Source organism: Pleurodeles waltl, chromosome 1_1, assembly GCF_031143425.1.
Source record: "Pleurodeles waltl isolate 20211129_DDA chromosome 1_1, aPleWal1.hap1.20221129, whole genome shotgun sequence".
NCBI lineage: Eukaryota > Metazoa > Chordata > Amphibia > Caudata > Salamandridae > Pleurodeles > Pleurodeles waltl.
In genome coordinates this window covers 267,489,424-267,497,011 of record NC_090436.1, presented here as the reverse complement: position 1 = coordinate 267,497,011, position 7,588 = coordinate 267,489,424, and positions in this window count along the sequence as shown.

The window sequence follows — 7,588 nt, the reverse complement described above, 5'->3', positions numbered from 1 at the left end:
CTCCCACACCATTACAGAATGATCCATGAGCAAGAGTGGGTTTGGAAACAGAGGTTGTGAAAAGTTTTTCTCCTTATCAGAGATCTCGAGTTGGTCAGGGGAGGAAGAAGAGGATGTGTCAGACTCAGCTAAGTCTAGCGGTGGAGAGCAGCAAACCCCAAGGTCTGATGATCCTTCACCGAGGCAGGCTGGCATGGACATAGTCAGGAAGAAGAAAAAGAGGAAGGACGACAAAACAGTTGGAGGAGCTCAAGGGGATAAGGATCTGCTCTAGGACTACTCAACTGTCCCAGTCCTTGGTTCAATTGAATCAGGCAGAAAACCGGTGGACGAGGTGGAGGGGGATGCCCTGGAGGGGGTTTTGTTAGGTGCTATCTATCAAAGCATTATTATGACACACAGAGATGAAACCAGATCAGAGAGCCAGAAAACACAAGCTGCTTTTCATAAACTGAAGTTGGCTAGCATACAAGTGGCTAAATCGTGCTCTGAATTTGCTAAATGGATGGGGAGGAAGAAAATTGTATCTCCACCATAGAGGATGGAAGCCTCTAGTCTGTTAAAAGCTCAAGTAGAAGGCACACAATGGAAACTCGAAGACTTCGCAAACAGGCTGAGACGCAATTACCTTAGAGTGATAGGTAACTCAAAAGGGGTCGAGGGACTTGATACTCAGTGCTTTGTAGTGGAGTTATTTAGGGAAGCTTTTCCAGAGCTCTTTTACTGGAGTTGGGAGGTTGATGTCCAAAGGGATTCCCGTTTGTGCAGAGGACTAGACTGGGACATGAATGAGACATACTTATTTATCTGGGGAAATTTCTACTGCAACAATCCCTTTATGACCTGGCTCGACCAGATCGAAAGAGATCGGCTAAGGGGCAGGAGAGATAGATACCCTAATAGAAACATAGATTGATAAATATACTTGCAAAGATAGATAGCTCTGCAAAGATAGATAGATACTTTAATAGATAGAATGATATAACTGCAAATATAGATACTGTATAAGATAGACTGATAAGCTTACAAAGATAGATAGATAGATAGATAGATAGATAGATAGATAGATAGATAGATAGATAGACATGTAAATATGTAGACAGAATGGTTTGCATAGAGAGAAAGATGATACAGCACAGCTTCTATTACTAATAGAATTGTTAAATATCTATAAAAGCATGAGATACATGGGTGTGAAAACAGACTAGAAAGACATGCAAGCAGGAAATACAGGCTAAATTGATGTACAAGTATACCTGTGGTCCTCAATTTAAATACATAAAGGAGTAAAGTTATAAATGTGGCTTATTGTGTGAATTCTAAAAACAGAATTATTTTATAAAGAATAGGTTCAAATGAACACAATCTGGTATATGCTGAAATCGCAGCAATCATATAAAAAGGCAGCTCCAGAAGGAATTTACAACATCATTAGCAGGTGAGAGGAACTGATAACACTGGGATATGCCCTGTACTGTGAATAGCTCAAAGAAAGCATCCTGCTATCACATCAGGCTTTAAACACAAAGGTAGCACTAAGCTAATTATTAAGTACAAAAAACACTGAACTTAATGTAATCTACCTTGTGTGACAATGTGCTCCTTGTGAAAGAGCAAAATGAAGTTGCTCAAAGTGAACATAGCCAGTGGATGATGGCGGTTGACCCACTGCCCTTTGCTGAATGCTGAAGATGTCATAAGCAAAATGTGAATGACACAATAACAGATTGATGAATACAGAGGGCTGGATGAAAGCTCTTTAAATAAGTAAATCCAAAGGTCTTAGCTATGACAGCCCTATTTTCTTTAAAACCTAACAACAACAATAAAATCAACCAGAGAAATGGTTTAACCCTTCCACTATCTCCCTTTTCCATTGTTGTGATTACTAGTGGCCATGCTCCCCAAAACATACACTAATGGCTATGGGCCTGTGTCACATTGTGAATGATTAGCCCATCCTCCAAATTCTAAACTAAATCTATAATCCGGGGGTTCAGCAAAAATGTCCATAGATCCCACACGTGACTTACTTATATACCGGCCACAAAGTTTCAAATAAGATAAAAATGAATCATGATAGGAAGAGGACAGAGCTTTACAGCCAAAAGGTGAGAACAATGCATTCTCTGGTTTGGGATAACAACAAAAGTCCAGATTTGGTGTGCAGATTGTCCTGTATTACAAGTATAAACCCATATTTGGGATTCAAAAAACATGTATTTCTACCTGTAAAAAAAGTAATACTCCAGAGACCAGGATTTGGTGATTCAGTTTGGAAATGTCGCCAGACCCACCAACAAACAAACATCATGTCGGGATTCATTGAACATCTTAAAGGCCAATTTGCACCCTGGATACATGTGAAATGTATTGCAATCATGAAGAAGAGTGAATCTGTGCCACGCTTGGTTTAGGGAGGTAAGTGTGGCACTCAGAAGATGTGGAGGAAAAGGATTCCCCTAGGGAAAATATTTTCAATGTGGAAAAAACCTAGAAAGCTATTAAACTGAAATTTATTTTATTGCCTATGCATGTGAATAAACAGAAATGTACAAAATATTTCTAGAACTAGTCCTTTGGAAAGTGTGACTGTGCCAGCTTCCCGTAAGTACTGTGGAAATCATCACCAATTTAAAAAAGAGTTGGAAATTTACTTCAAACTGATGCATAAGATTACTGGATTTGTATTAGACTTTTGATCGTGGGTATAAGAAATCTACAGAGGGAAGACATGGGATACTCGGTTACAATTATGACAACTGAGGTCTTTTGCCACTGTTATCCTGGAACCCTCATTCTGCAGACCTCTCAGCTGGAAACTGAGTGCCCCTTTTTAGCACTTGACTCTCAGTGCAGCAAGGCAGTGCATTCCAAGGCTTACACAAGGGAGGGGCTGTGGACACATAATTTAACAAACCAAAAAACAACATTTAATAATTTGTTGTACAGTCAATGTTTTTTCTTATAAAATGAAAAAGTAGTTTATTACACACACTACTATATACTATCCACAAATTGCCAAATGTATACATAATGGCAAGTGGAAATGCCTTTATGAGCACCCTCTAAAGTGCTGCACAGCCAACAGGGGACGCACACCAAGCAATTGTGTCAGTGAATGGGTAACCCCTCCCTCCACCCCAAATGTATGCTGGACACCCTGTCCTGGGGGAATCGTTAGTGGTCTGCATCCAGCAAGCCCTGAACCCTAAAAACACAGTTCTCCTCACAATCCTATTACAACTTGAGGAGGGCATTTATCAAATGTCAGGCCTACTTGCTTTGTCAGGGTGCCACCACAATAATGAAGTGCAAAATATAGAGCCACAAACAGCCCAAATCAACATTGAATTCATGATGGTACTAACTTTCAATGACATATGCTGTGATTTACTGTCAAAAAAGTACACTGCAATTGTCAACATCAGGGCAGTGCACGCTCTACGGGTGACTAGAATGCAAAAACCTAACAGTTTTAAGCTAACTTAATTTATGCATTGTGCTGATATGATGTTGTTTAACCTTTTGCATTGCAGAGTTTAATCCTGAAGACTTATGTTCAGTTAAATACTGTTCACATGTAATGTACTGCTGCAGGCTTTCAGACTGTGTCAGGGTGTGGTCCCCTTCCAGGGCCTTCTAGAAGCTTTCCCTGCAGCATGCCTGGGTGTGGTTGGTGGGCTGGGCTAAGACTCTATAAAAGGGAGCCAGCCCAGCTCCACGTGCTCACTATTCAGAGGTCCCGGTGCAGAGCAGCAGCAACTTCCTGAGCTCCTGTTCCGGTGGCCTACTTGGATCTTCCAGGCCTTGCCCTTTTCACTTTGTTGGTGATCCTTGATCAGGGCGGTAAGACGGAGGTCGGGCTGGGCCCCCGATCCCGTTCTCGAAGGCTTTCGAGTTCTTGGGCCTAATTTTGCTTGATAAACAATTTTACTCTTGTGCGTATGAATGTGCTCTTGGTTTTTCTTGACATTTACATGCTGATACTTGAATTGGCAAAACAAGCGATTCTTTGCTTGTGTGCAACTCTTGATATTCATTGTGCGCTACCATTATATGGCATTTACAAGGTAGCATTCGAATCGGCAAGACGCGCGATTCATTTCTTGTGCTTAATTCATGTTATTCATTGTGCACTACCATTTTATGGCATTTACAAGGTAGCATTCGAATCGGCAAGACACGCGATTCATTTCTTGTGCTTAATTCATGTTATTCATTGTGCGCTACCATTCCTTGGCAGTTACATGGTGGCATTCGAATCGGCAAGATGGGCGATTCATTTCTCGTGCTTTAACCATTGATATTCATTGTGCGCTACCATTTCTTGGCAGTTACATGGTGGCATTCGAATCGGCAAGACGCGCGATTCGTTTCTCGTGCTTTAACCCTTGATATTCATTGTGCGCTACCATTTCTTGGCAGTTACATGGTGGCATTCGAATCATCAAGGCGCGCAATTAATTTCTTGTGTGTAATTCATGATATTCATTGTACGCTACCATTTCCTTACATTCATATGGCTTTCGAGTTGGCAAGACGCGTGATTTATTACTTCAGTCTAATTTATGTTATTCATGGTGCACAATCATTCCATGGTATTTACAACCTTTGTAAAAATCTGCAATGTGCGCAATTCATGTTCCAGCAATTTTGAGAAAACAAAAAAGCTAGAGTTCTAGATGTAATGTTGTGTGTACATAATAAGTTTCTCCAAACACGATTCATATGATGATTTAGAAATCATTCAGATTATTTCCTGATCATCATGCAAAAGATAATACTTGAATTTGAAAGTTGCATTTAACCTTTCTTGATTCCTTCACAGGTATCCAGTCATCTTGAAGCCTAGTTATTTAAGTCTATGCTTAAGTTGTCCATGTTTTCAGAATGACAATGCTTAGAGTCATAGCCTAGTATTGATTTATATGATATAATCTTGATATTGTGTGTTTTAACCTTTTTGCTTCCTACAGGTCTCCTTCCCAGCTGTTCCATTCCTAAACCCCCTTTACCCACTTGGGCTCTCTTAGACTCTGTGACAATTCTAATCAGAGTATTGGAGCTGTCTTGTGGTGGAATTGTTGGGAACGTGCACAGACCCCGAGGATCTGGTGACTCTGACAGCAATAAAGGTTTCAATGGTCAGTATAATACAGTGTGAGAGTCTTCCTTCTATTTCTAACATGGCTGCAAAGCAACCACAAAACCAAGAAAGAAGCTCAATGCATTTCAGGGCCTGTAGACAAAAGTCTCAACTAGCAAAGGGTTTGGTTTAATGGCAAAAGTCTCCCATGGTCATTCTTTTTGGACTTTTAGGAAACAATATAAAGGAAGTCTCCAGTGGGGGCTTAACCACATTTCTGACAGTCTTCTCCCCCTGAGTCTATAACACTCATTGGTGGTATCCCTGCCCCTCCTGTGTCACCACTTTGGCCAGCATAACATTATCTGTAGGTCACACTGGAAATTAGTGGGCTATACTTCAATTTCTTTTAGCACCATCAGTTGCACTTTTTATGTGGGTGTAGTGGGCTGCATAAATTGGCCCATCTGCCTTTTTTTGTCTTTTATCAGTATAAGTACCCTCTGACAAATGTTTCTTTGTTTTTTTTTTGTCTTTGGGAGGTTGACTGCCCATGCCTCCCAGGCATTTTGGATAGATGCTGTGTGGTAGCCCAAGCCCAATCAAGCAAGCCAAATGCTGGCTCGTCTGTTTTCGTTCCAGTTCAGGTCCTTTAAAGTGTGAGTGGGAGCGGTGCACTGTTCCCCCAGACATGCTCAGTTAGTGGGTAAAGGCACACATCCATGCTCCTGGTCATCCCTGAGATCCTCTGGATGGCGTGTAATGATGATCCAATACCCAACACCCAGAGGACTCTGGCTGTCCTAAGGGCTAGTAGGAAAGGAAACGGTAGAGCTCGATGCTGAGGCACTGAATAGGGGCACCATACACTCCTGCTCTACATGGTTCAAGTAACAGGTTCTCTGAGTGTAATTCAATGAAGTTTTCAATATAATTAAGGACTTTCTTTGACTGGGTGACCTGGCAGCTGCAGGGCAGCCTCCCCACAACAGGAACCAACACACTCTGATTCCTCTGTCCCTTCTAGAGAAATGGAGATGTGGTTTTCTGTGTTGTTCTTCTGATGGAATGCTCCACCCACCAAGAATGTTAGGTTTAAGCCTCCTGATCTCTAATGTTTTGGTATTTTCTGGACCTTTGTTAGAGACTGCTATCCCTTAAATGCAAGAGAGCTCAGGATCTGCCTTCTTGCCCTTTTAACTCTCCAAACTGATTGTAATGCTTAGTTTGTAGCTTCACAACTGCCTCCTTCCAGAAGCAGAAAGCTATGCAGTACATCACAGTTATTCTTGTGTTTGGGTTGCTGGTAATCTCTGTGTTCAGGGCGTTCTGCCAGTAGCACTGTTACAACTGGGTTCTGTCCATTCAGTAGGCCCGGATATATTTGCTTTTTCGATCACCCAGTTTTGGACTTCTTACTGTGGGTCTCACTATATGTATCTCACCCACAGCAGTCACATGGCAAAGAGACTGTGAGTGTTTACTACTAGTTTCTGCCTTTTAAGATAAAGCCTCTGCTGTACAGCAAGGGTAAGAGGTACCTGGCTGGTTACACATGATCATGAGAAAACACATATGAGGGCTGCGTGTGGGAGACTACTGTTGTGCATAGTCTAGTAACTGCTCACAGGTAGCCTAGAGCAATGGGGACTCTGCAGGATTAGGTGTTGACCTAGGATAGGCCTTATTCTACACACAGGGAGAGAACTGCCATATAGTACAGTTTTGCTTCCTTTTGGCCAACAGAGATCAGTGGCAGATTAAATTGGAGTTTAATCTGTGTGGGAAAATCAATTCTGCAATTTTAAAACTGATATCTGTACACTTTTTGGTCATCCAGAATTGTCATATTTCTCTGGCTCAGCTCAGCATCAGAGCTCAGGCCTTTTGTCACCCTGTTGTACCCAGATGATTACATTTCTTTCCAGCAATAGGAACAAAGGCCTCCCCACACAAAGGGAGCAATTAACAGTACTTCACCCAGCTCACGAAGAGGAAAGAGGCATGGTGAAATGATCCATATCAATCAATCAGCTGACACACTGTTCCAGGGATGGGTCTGCCCAAGCCCACTTAACAAAGAAGGAAGCCCAGACAACTGGAGCCGGCAGGGGCAGCCAGGGGTGGGCTCGCTGGGCTGCCTCCATTCAACGAGGCATGTGGGGGTGCTCAGGTGGGACCAAGCACCCACCTCAAAAGTAAAAAACAACAATAGCAAAAGCTACGTGGCTCTCCCAGCACAGCAAGAGAGACACTACCCTAACATTCACTGCTCCTGGTGGAGCACCCCATAATGCCATGTGGTAATTCACTGTTTGCGTTGTTACTGTTATGGTAGCTCCCAAAATGGGCAGGGGCACTACCAACATTACCAAAGAGGCCTGGGGGGGCTGCAGGAGTGCAGCAGCTCGCCCCAAGGAATTTCTATAAATACTGACCTTAAGTTTGCAAGTTTAATGAGTCCATGACCACTCTAGGATTTCTTTAATGTTTTCAAGC